Genomic DNA, 12612 nt, shown 5'->3' on the forward strand with positions numbered 1-12612 from the left:
ACAAGCCATTCCGCCACAGTACGATAGAAAAGGGGGGGGGGGGCAATATTGAGCGTGTCCCTAATGTTGCTGACACCCACATACTGAATATGGTACAGATCCATGCGCATTTTTCGACTTGGTTTTACCCATTGGGCGTCATCAGAAAGCTGGCAAGACGAATGCAACATATATGTGGGCCGCAAGAGTAGAGAAGTGACGTACGGGACGTACATATATTTTGTTTAACGTAGTTACTAGATGCCGATCACCTTAAGAAATAGAAGTCAAAATCATGTTTTTTAATTGACATACCTGAATTTTTGTATCGTTATTCAAATCATATACGGTGTTTTTTTACAGTGGCGTAACGCCAAGCCTGTGACCTATAGCGACTGAGTCCCCGAAGCATTCAACGCTATCGACTAATAGCCTATTCGAACTGAAACGGTCATTGTTGAAAAGTTGAAATCCCACTATTCCCACAAGTTTGCATTATTGGCCGAGGAATGGCTTCCTTTCTCATTAACCCTCGCGTATTACGTTATTGCTGTATAACCGATAGGAATGGAGGCTTATGTTCGGTCCACACATTAAGGAGATTATAGCTTTTTAGAAGTACATGTACGGACGTCATTAGTTTACATTATTAGTACTAAGCTTATTGTGTTTGTTTGAGAACGATGAGAACAGTTAAAAGTTTAATAAATTAAGACTTGTTCGGAGAGAACTCACGACGGTTAAATATGAGCGCAAAATTTCCAGTCTTTTTTAATAATTCGTACACATTCGTAGAATAACCACCACTTACAACATTTTTCTGTGGCATCATGTGGCGCAATCGGTTGAGTTTTTCGGCCCAAAACCGAGAGGTCCCGGCTTTGAAACCACCGATATGCCCCGATGTTGTGCCCTTAGGAAAGGCACTTAACACGACTTTCCTCACTTCACTCAGGTGTAATTGATAGGACGTTAAGTGGAGGTCCCGTGATTGAGGAGAGCCACATCTCGAGCACGTTAAAGAACCCACCACACTTATCGAAAAGAGTAAGGGTCCTTTCCGGTGTGATTTTCCGGTTCAAAACCTACAGTCCTATGGCCGCACAAGGGGCAATTGTCGTATTAAGGTCACCTGAGTGAGCGCCGAATGGCAGCCGCTCCAGACCCTTTTGATCTAGCCCCGCCATCTGTGCGCTCCTCGCAATTCAGCCCCTGGCTGCGAAGAGAGAGTAGTCGGCCCACTCAATAATAGTAATGATAACGAGTTCCTCGGCGAAGATGATAATATACGTTTATGTAATCTTAAGTATATCTATGGGTTTTAAACGGAACATGCATGGTGCATTATAGCCATGATAACGGATATGTTTTCTTTTCTCTTTCAGGCTGACAAAACGTGCTTGGTAATACCCAGGGGGCAAAGTGATAATTTAACACTTTACAGCACTATGCCATTTATTTGTGATGATGGAAAATTTGAGCATGACAGATGTAAAGTCCAAATTCAGTTACTAATAAACGGTACAAAAATTGAAACAAAATGTCAAATTGAAATTGATTCATCAGCTTGGAATCAAACAGCTCTTCGAGCTGTGGCAGCAGTCAAAACAATATATGCTTCACAAAACCCGAGAGATGGCAACAAAATCTATGCCTTGACTTTTCGAATCTCAACGGGGAAGTTTTATCATGACGGTTCGAAAGAATTCGTTCCAAGGACATTCAGTGGATTCTCACCAGATGACATTCAAGTAAGTACAATTATACTTCATGCACGTACCTTAGCCGTCTTTCAAGGATAGAGAAATTATGCTGTATTGTTTAGTTCAAAATACAATTCATTATACCAACAAATATCTATAACATTAATTACGCTAGACTTGTAAGTCAGCGAAATACTTATCCTTTTCACTTTCACCTTTAGAAACTTTGCTATGCCTTTTTTCAGCAATCTATATAAATGCCTTTGTTCCATTAAAAGATATAGACTGTGTACGCAGTTGCTTTCGTAAATAAGTTCCTTGGGTATTTTTTCGAATATCATGTAACAAAATAATTTAATGATGGTTCTCAATTATATTTCAAATGCAGGTTCAAACCGTAGATGTTGGCCAAACTGGCTATTGCAAAGGAGTCACTGACCCACACTATACCACGTTTGATGGCAAGTAAGTGAACAGAAAAGCTTAAGTTAAGTTGTTAAGTTGTCTATTTCCCTTTGCGCTTGAGTTTTTTTTTTTTACCTGCGTGAAAATGGTGGTTCCGTTTGCCTGTTTTTCCATGTCTTCGTCCGTGTACAACTTTGTCTACGATACTAGTATGCCTAACGCGGATCTCAATAAAGAATGGAACAATGGCACTGTTGATTTTCAAGGTTAGGGTATTACTTCCAATATTTTTCAAGCCTAGCCTGTAATTTTGCTCAATACTCGAGATTTGATTAATTGTAGACAAGATGCAAAGCTGAAATTACAGGAAATGACTTCTATTTGTGTCTGAAAAATGCAAAATACAATAACTGCTCTCCTCTCGCCCCCTCTAGACCCCCTCCTCCCGACACGCGTCCTGTGCTTTGCACCCTCCCCCTATCCCGCTCATTATTTTTAGTGGTGATCTCTGCATACCGTCATGGAGATCCATCGTTCCATTCTTATGATATTTTCTCAGAAATGTATTAACAAAAATTACCAAGCAGGTACAGAGCATTGTATTTTTTTCTGCAGCAAAAGCTACCTGCCATATCAATGGAATACCACGGACGGTCCAAAATGAACCATGTCATTTGATTTCTATGAACCTTCCCACCTATTAGTAAGAAAAAGTCATCTTCATTATAATAATATTCATCCTGGTGATTTTAGTGAGTTACCAACTCCAGATAGAGAAATTTTGACCATCGCACACCAGGGCATGTCCCTACTCTTTTCTGAAATGTGTGGTGGGGTCTTAGTATCTAGATTGGGCTTTGGGGGATTTCTCGGGGGTGGGGTGGGGGATCTCATTCGTTCCCCCCTTCATAACTTCAGAACAGTATGGTTTATCATCACTAAATTTACAGTGATTGATGTACATTTGGATATTATAATTCCTCTAATTTCGGTATTGTTATGTAGCTTACGTAATACAGTGTGATGTCACAACTGCCTCTCGGCTTCTTCAGCTGCTTCCTCCCTTCACTGGTGGTTTCGCCCCCTTCAGCAGTACCTCCTCCGGGAGGCGGGGCAGCAGTACTGGCCAGGTACTGCTAGCCGAGATTCTTCCACTGTTTGTCTCCACTCCTAAACCACAGCCAGCGGGACGCCTTCTCCGCCTCTTCTGCTAGCTTTTTTGTTACTTCCCTCCTTCTCTTGCCCTTCACTCCTGTGACACCTAGTGCCCTCCACATGGATTGGCAGATGAACCCTCTCGTACCTATCTCCACTGGGTAGCAACTTGCTTTCCACCCTCTTTCTTTGCACATGTTTAGCAACTCCTGGTATTTCAATGCTTTTCTCTCGTATGCCTCCTCTGCTCTCTCTTCCCAGGGAACTGTCAGTTCTAACAGTATCACCTGTTTTGTATGCTTGGACCATAAGACCACATCTGGTCTGAGCCTTGTTGCCACTATCTCTTCTGGGAAGACCAGCTTTCTGTCCAAGTCAACCTGCATGACCCAATCAGTTGCTGTTGCAAATATGCCTCCTTCCTCTATCTTCCTCTTTGGCCCATTCTTTGCTTCTCCCTCCTTCACAAATCCTATGAACTGTGGCCCCTTTCTGCTACGTTGTCTTTTCTTCACTCTCTCTTCCTCCAGGGCTACTGCTAACACCCTCAGCACTTTGTCGTGCCTCCACCGGTATCTTCCTTGGCTCAAGGCCACTGGGCACCCTGAGAGGATGTGGCTCAGCGTCCCTCTTTTCCCACACAGACCACAGTTTTCTTCTTCCTGCATGCCCCATCTTTTCTCGTTTGCTGGAGTGGGGAGTAAATCGTACACAGCTTTGATGAGAAACTGGATTCTCAGGGGCTCCCATCTGTATAACTCGCTCCACATTGCCCTTCTGTCCTTTATTCCTTCCCATCTCGTCCATGCACCCTGAGATCCTTGACTCACTGCCTGTGCTCTTCTATACTCCTCCTCCTTCCTTCTAATCTCACTCTGGACCATGTCCCTTCTTTCTTTCGGTCCTGCGGTGCACCATCTCTGGTTCACTGTTCTACTGGCACCCAGTCCCAATCTTCCCTGTGCCACCACTCCTATTATGTCTCGATGTCTCAGGTTACTTTTCGCTTCTTCAACTGCTGTCCCCACGACCCACTTCCTTCCAGTTCTCATCTCTATTCCTGCCTGGCTGACTCTTTCATCTCTACTTCCTTCCAGGGACATTACAGCTCTTGCTTTGCAGACTTTGTATTCCTCCACTACTGATGTCAATGGGAGTTGCAGCCTTGAGGTTCTGCAGTACAAACCGATCTTGCTTAGGCTCGGTGGGAGGCCCATCCATTTCCTGAGTTGTTTACTGATCTTCCTTTCCACCGCTTCTATAGTTGTAAGTGGGATGTCGTACATCGTCATTGGCCACGTTATCCTGGGCAAAAGACCATACTGGTAGCACCAGACCTTAAACTTCCCCGGCAGTTTACTTTCCTCAATTGCTTGCAGGCCCTTTTTGACTTGCTGCCTGAATTCTTCGATGTTATTCTGGTCTCCTAGCGATTTGTCGAACTTCTTCCCCAGGCTCTTTATCGGTTGTTCTGTCACTGAAGGTATGGTCTCTCCCTGGATCTCTAGCTGAATCCGGTCACTCACTTTTCCTTTCCTCAGCACCAGCTTTCGACATTTCTTTGCTTTAAATCTCATCCTTGCCCAAGTGGCTGACTTCTCTAGACTCCTCAGCATCCATCTGGTACTTAGCACACTCTCAGTTGTTAATGTCAGGTCATCCATAAAGGCTTTCAGCGGTTGTTGTCTCACTCCTGATTTTCCTCTTGGCCGTCTGCTCTGCCCTATGGCTGGCTTCATCACTAGGTTCATTGCTGCAACAAATAGTATTACTGAGATTGTGCATCCTGTTATTATCCCTCTCTGCAGTCTTTGCCAGGCTGTTGTACTTCCATTGACTGTGAATCTGATTTGTAAACCATCAAGATACTGGAATATGATTTCCCGTGCTTGCTGTGGTACATGGTATTTCTCTAGAGCCATCTTTATCAACTGGTGAGGTACTGAGCCATATGCATTTTCAAGGTCCAGCCAGACCACTGAAAGGTCTTTCTTCCCTGCTTTTGCCTCCTGTATGAGTTGGGTTATAATACTTGTGTGTTCGAGGCATCCTGAGAAACCTGGTACACCTCCTTTTTGTATTGATGTATCAATGTACTTGTTCGCCAACATATAGTTCAAGAGCCTCTTGGCCAAGACTGCAAAGAATATCTTGCCCTCCGTCTTTCTTTGTTTTTCCTCCTTCTCCTAGTTCTTTCCGCTCTCCCGAGGCTGATTAATCTTTTCCTTAGCCCATCTCTCAATTCCTGGAGGGCCTCTCTTTCTGCCTCCTCTGCTCTTCTCCATCTCTTCCTAAGAGTTCTCAGCTCCTTTCTAATCCGTTTCCTTCCCCTCTCTCGGCGGTTAGGCTGTTCTACTCGCTGTCTACCCTTCCCTATGGGCTTTTCTCCGAATCTCTCCGTACCGACGCTGTGTACAATACTCATCATTGCTTCAATTTTCCTCTCAGCTGTTCCTGCTAACACATTCTCTAGAATACCCTCCAGGTCATCATCCAGCTGATTCCATACTTTCTCCGCGTTACTTGGGGGCCACTTGACCTGGCTTTTCCTAGGCTCGCTCTTCTCCTTCTCTGCTTCAACTACTGGTGCTCTCGGCTCATCTTCTATGGCCTGCCTAACTGGCGTCCTTGGCTCTGGCTCTGGAGCAGAGTTCTGAGAGTCTGTCTGATGCTCTCCTCTTCCATGAAGGTCCTGAGAACTGTGGTTTTCGTCCTGTCTCATAACCTCCTCCGTCTCACCGAGGATTGTTTGCCTCATGCGTTGGTCAAGGTTTTGCCTCAGACAGCCCATCTTTGTCTGATGGATCTTGAGCCCTCTTTTGTTTTTACACACTTTTCCACACCTGCATACCTCTGCTACCCGTGTACATGTGGGTTGTTCAGGTCGTAGTCGGAGCCGTTGCCTAGTCATTACCATGCTTTCCGTTCCAACGGTGTTCTCTTCCGCCCCCCCTCTCGGGAACACCTGGGGGTATTGCTCTGTATAGTGACTTGTTGCAATGGGTGGGTGCCCTTACGGGCGGTGCCCTAAATAGGGCGGCGGGGTTGGGCGGCAGACCCTCCCCACCTTGTACCAGTCTTTCCCGGATGTCATCGGTCTTTCCCGCCGTCACTCTTCTGTTCAGAGTTGTCACCTAGACTTTCCTAGTTGTCACTGGGTATCCCATACGAGTAGCTTACGTAATACAGTGTGATGTCACAACTGCCTCTCGGCTTCTTCAGCTGCTTCCTCCCTTCACTGGTGGTTTCGCCCCCTTCAGCAGTACCTCCTCCGGGAGGCGGGGCAGCAGTACTGGCCAGGTACTGCTAGCCGAGATTCTTCCACTGTTTGTCTCCACTCCTAAACCACAGCCAGCGGGACGCCTTCTCCGCCTCTTCTGCTAGCTTTTTTGTTACTTCCCTCCTTCTCTTGCCCTTCACTCCTGTGACACCTAGTGCCCTCCACATGGATTGGCAGATGAACCCTCTCGTACCTATCTCCACTGGGTAGCAACTTGCTTTCCACCCTCTTTCTTTGCACATGTTTAGCAACTCCTGGTATTTCAATGTTTTTCTCTCGTATGCCTCCTCTGCTCTCTCTTCCCAGGGAACTGTCAGTTCTAACAGTATCACCTGTCAGTTCTAACAGTATCACCATGTTATAATATGCGTAATCATGACAAACTTGATATTATTTTATTGCCTTAACCGTCTCGATGGGCAATTCCCGCAATGCATAAATGTATTATATCAAAAGTTAACAAAAAGGGCCTCTTATTTATATAGAAGGTTGCTAAGAATTCTGTTGTAAATGGTAACTGCGTCGACGTCAAAATTACGTCATATGTATTTTGATATTCCTCGGAACGCCAACCTAGAAATATTTGAAAATATATTTTTTAAAACTTATAACCCCCAAACACATTGAAAGCAGACTAGAAATCTGAATATTCTTGGTTTAAACATGCCAGCTGTTGACGAATTTGAAAGTGAAAATGCCTGTTTATACTAAAACTAATTATACGCTCCGCCTTCTTTAATTTTGACCGATACAGTCAAAGAATTAGCATAAGCCAAGAATATTAAACCATGAAAATTACATTTAATTACATATGATGTTAATAAGCCATGTTGATTTGATTATATGGATGGCACCCCATTCGAATAAAGAAAAGTTTGGCAAAATTGTTGCCCTCAAAAGGCAACAGCAAGTAAATTGTAAGGATGACATCAGCGCGCGCATTGATTTCCGCCTGATTTTGAAATAAAAAAAACAATATTTTTTTTTCCCCTTCGGCAATGGTCAACATACCGAAAATAGTACAATATGTCACAAACTACTGTCAGTTCTATCACAGCAACGTTCAAGATGCCATAAAAGGCATTTGCACATGTAAGAATGGTTAAAACATTGCACAATTATTGTGTATGCAAGCTGTACTAAGATTGCTCCTCGTCACTAACATACAGGAAGACACAGTTATATAGGCTGTGATTGCTGTGTCATTATTATCAACAAGGTGTAATCCGATGGGCTTTTCTTGAATGAAGTGAACGTTAGTAAATGTTTTATTGAATACAGGGATTAAAGAATTGTTGCAATACCGTGTTTTATCGCTTCACTTCTTCCTACATTCTTTATGGTATTATGGTATTCAAGTTTGAAAATATGGATGTCCTGTTTTTTGCACGCCTTGTTTTTTTCGCCCGCGCGCAATAAATTGTAGTCTGCAATGGATGTCATCCATAAAATTTACTTGCTTTGGCCTTATAAAATTTACGTTGCCTGGAAGGTTACACAAATGACTTAACACACAGAGAATGGCATACCAAAATCATGTTTCCGTTATTTTACATCTTCTTTGACTTTAGCCTTCTGCGACATATCAGTGTTCCGAAATATCTGTTTGCAATTTACAGCATACTTTTGTTAATTTTGTACTGAATGGAGTTTAAATTGTAAACGCCAACAAAATAAATTGGACTTACCCAAATTTTCGACTGATCAGCTCCAGTCATTGTCAAAACTTTCTGCAACATATGATCCACTGCTCACCGAGTCACGTGTCTCATCTGCAAAACGTGACGTCACGGAAGCAGTGGATTCATTCCTTGACAAAGACTGGAGCTGATCAGTCGAAAATTTGGGTAATTTCAATTCATTGTGTTGGCAATTTGCAGTTTAAACTCCATTCAGAATGACTTCTACCAACACAGATGAACTGTCAAGTGCGTTAATTTTGTAGTTGTTACCTTCGTCGAGAAGGTTATGCATAGGGTAGTGTTTGTGTGTTTGTTTGTTTGTTTGTTTGTGTGTAGTGGACCAGCATAACCCGAGAATGCCTTGATGGACTGTCTTGGTATTTAGTATGTTGGTAGGTTTTGATTAGACCTGAAAACTATTAGATTTTGGACCCCCTAGCGGCTTCCTACGGTACTACAGTGGAACTTCCTGTTTTGATATCTCGTGTTCTGGACATGCTTTGGAACTGATTTTCTGAGTGGTAGATAGCTCTTTGGACAGAGAGTAAGTGGTGTGGGTTTGGGCCTGGAACTGCAGGAGCAGGTTTTGCGTCTGACTTTGAAAGGGAATAACTCAAAAAAGGGCTTGATGGATGATTTTTGGTAAGTAGATTGCTTGAGTGATGATGTACATGATATGACTGGTTTATTGAATGAACTCTCTTCACAGCCCAAAAGGGCTGAATTGCGGATTTCAGTACATTATTTCAATACATGATAAAATACAACAAATCATCAATACATTAAAATCATCATTATACATAAAATTTCCGTTAATACACTTTGTTGTTCAGGAGTTTGACAATGTATTGCAGGGGACTGTTGGCATACCGCTTGGTACGTTCTGGTATGAGGTCAAGTTTACATTTCTGTATTGTTGCCCTCTTTGTCACTTCGCCCCTTCGGTTTGGCAACCAATGATGGTAAAGGTTTTGATTAGATACTTCTTATGCAAATCAGTATCTAATTTGCATAATTAATGAGGAAAGTTTATACATCCGCCAAATTCCATGAAAGGAGGAAGAGAGAAATATTACTTGATATGAACTATGAAAATGAAGACCTCATTTGCATCATCATCATTCATCATTATTCATCCGGAATTACTCCGGTGGATACAATCAATAAAGTTTTTCCAGTACAATCTGTCCTTCATGGCACATAATAACTCAGAATCTGAGAGTCCAGTGTCTCTTTCAATCAATGTCATAACAGTTGTGTGGGGTCTTCCAACTCTGCGTTTTCCCTCAGGTAGCCACAGCATTAGTCGCCCAGCAGGCTCGTTACCGCGAACAACATGCCCCGCCAGGGCGAGCCGGCGTCGTCGCACTACTGACGAAATAGGTGGCAGAGAGCCATAGAGTTGCTTATTTGTTAGATGACTTCTCCATGATACATTGTATACCAGTCTTAACATTCTTGTGTAGGTACCGTCCAGTTTCTTACTCTGGGCTGCACTCATGGCCCATGACTCAGAACTTTAAAGTAGGATGGTCTCGGTACAGGCTTTAACAAATTTGGACCAACAATACTTTCTGAGTTGTGGCAAATCTGTCGGGCATGAGTGAAGTGGGTGGGCACACTGAAAATAATAACCTTAACAGGAATTTTGTCATAAACCAATCCGAATACTAGCGCAGGAGCCACAAAGTCAACAGGTCGGTCGTTTAACCCCGATCCAAACATTTTCAGCAAAAGGAAATCGAACGAAGCTCGGGCGAACGCCGTCCGAGCTTCGGCCGACCGTTGATAAGCTTATCGACGCCCTGCCGACGCCTGGGCGTGCCTCGGCACACAAACATAGATCTGAAATGACTCAGTAGACTTTCAACTAGTCATTTTGTGGAGGAAAAACTCAGGAAGTCAAGTCAAGCCTCAAAAGTCAAGCCCAAGATCATTAATATATAAATTAAAACACCCAAACCAATACCAAAAAAGAAACAAGAAGAATTGTCTTCGGTGTCCACATTTTATTTATAATAAAATTGTTTCAATGAAAATTTAACTTTGCAATTGAATTGTCTTTCAATAAAAAAGTTCGGCAGCATTCCGATATTAGTATTAGTTTATATTTAAGTATTATTTATTATCTATGTTATAAACCAAGCTGTCGTTACCTTTTATCTATAAACAAGAAGGAGTTCGGCCGGAGCCCGTCAAAGCTCCCATGAATACGAGTACAACGCTCGCCCGAAGCACGCCTTAAGCCCCGGTCACACTAAACTCACGTCGTACCTACGATGCACGTACGATGCATTTCCCGTACAACGCAGGTAAATCGCAGGTAAATCGCAGGGAAATCGTAGGTAAAATCAGCTATCGCAGAGCGTCGGGTGATGTTCAAAATTTTCCGGCGTCGTGCGATTTGTCACGTGTCGCTCATCTCATATGTGTGCACGTTTCATCTGACCTTTGCAAGATGGTGATGCCACCAGAAAGAATCAGGCTGGTGTGACTACAGATACAGCTAAATAAAGTACAGGGAAGGCAAGCTGTAATTTTGGCAGCCCTCATCAGGGTTCTGCAAGAAAGACAGAATGCGAGAAGGCGACGGAGGTGGTGGGTGAGGCCGTGGATCCAGCGGCGGACCTTACTAGGCCAATACGACACACTTTTGATTGAGTTGCCTCGAGAGTGTGGTGGGGACTACTTCAGAAACCAAAAGCAGTCGAGCGCATAGTGAGCGCTGCTATATGTTTGCATAATCTCATGAGAGAAAGCTACCCAGGCTTACAAAACAGAGACTTGGGGCCAGGGGGGCAAGTTGTCCCTGGGGCATGGAGGCAGGCCGGGATGTTTGGATGAGATGCGAAATGTGCGGGGGGGGGGAAATGTGGCAAACATAGAGGGAAAACAGCTAAGAGTCTATCTGAAACAGTACTACAATAAACCTGTGGGTTCGTTGCCATGGCAGCACCATATGATATAGGCCGATTTGCATGTATAGATATGTGCGCTGATGATGGCTTCAGTTGTTTTTAGTTTATGACAACAGAGACGCATAAGCATAAAGATATGTCTTCTAGTAACTTTATTTTTCACCCCTTAATATCAAGATATGTTAATGAAATAATCTTTACAAATCACCCTTTCACATCCGGGGCAAACTGGCTTGGACAAAATAACGTTTTGTTGCATCGCATCCTTATTCTTTTAATGTATTAGAACGCCTCCTTATTCAGTTTTGTTTTCGAATTTATAAAAAAAGTTACAGTAATTTCTCAAATCTCAAATCTTTCTCAACTCTTTATATGTTTGAAACAACCTCACAGAAGTACATATAATTCGTACAGATACATGCACTTCTGAATTGCGTTGATCTTACATGATAACACACCTATATGTACACAATATTGCCTTAAACAACCACTCAGAAGTAAAGATATAAAACGAGGGTGAAACGAAAACATTCCAACTGATCATGGAGCACAACATTTCTTTATGGTTTGATACATATCTTCAGTGGGATGTACTGATATATGGATTTCTCTGAAAGTGAAGTGCATGTGACAGCAATTAACTGCAAAATGAAAGTTTCAGTCTTTTTAGTATCTTTCTTTCGTTAAGAGATACAGGATGATATGTTTACAACATAAAGCAATCGTTGATACCAATAAAAAAACTCAGTTCTGGTCGTCCTGCTGGTTGTGCTGCTGTTCCCGGGCGTCTGCCAGCTTCAGATAGCCGTGACACCAGAGTATAGCATACAGACGTCACGCCATAAGTCCTTGGGTAGGTTCTTCAGGGAATGAGGTCTGATCTAATTATGAACCCACGTGTGTATAGCCATGAAACAATCGTATGCATCACCTGTGCGCGATACTCGATCTGACACGTGGAAAATCGTAGCCTTGAAAGCAGGCTCTTCAGCGGTCGCGCTGTACACCAGTTGCCACTGTGCTCTGGTGGCTGCACGTCTCAACAACATCGACAATATCAGGGAAAACTGAAACCATCAGAACACGGTCGAAATGTATACATTTTTCATCTCATTGGTATAAAAAGAAGGCCGTAGTGAAGTCTGTATTGGGGGCAATAAAAATCGTACGGCGACGGAAGCAACATTTTGAACATGTTCAAAATCATCTTTAGCTGTATTTTCCGGCGTAGGACGCTCGGCGATGGCTACTTTTACGTGCGATTTACCTGCGATTTACCTGCGATTGACCTAGGTACACTAAAAAAACCCATCGTACGATGTGCCTACGTTTAATGTGACCACCACTTTGTATGTGTTAACTATTGCACCCGGTTTTTCCCAAACGTACGACGTACGGCGCTGTCATGACGGAAGAAACCCCATCGCAGGTACGACGTGAGTTTAGTGTGACCATAGCTTTACTTTTTATGAGTCGGCCGGAACACTGAC

Source organism: Branchiostoma lanceolatum, chromosome 13, assembly GCF_035083965.1.
Source record: "Branchiostoma lanceolatum isolate klBraLanc5 chromosome 13, klBraLanc5.hap2, whole genome shotgun sequence".
Lineage (NCBI taxonomy): Eukaryota > Metazoa > Chordata > Leptocardii > Amphioxiformes > Branchiostomatidae > Branchiostoma > Branchiostoma lanceolatum.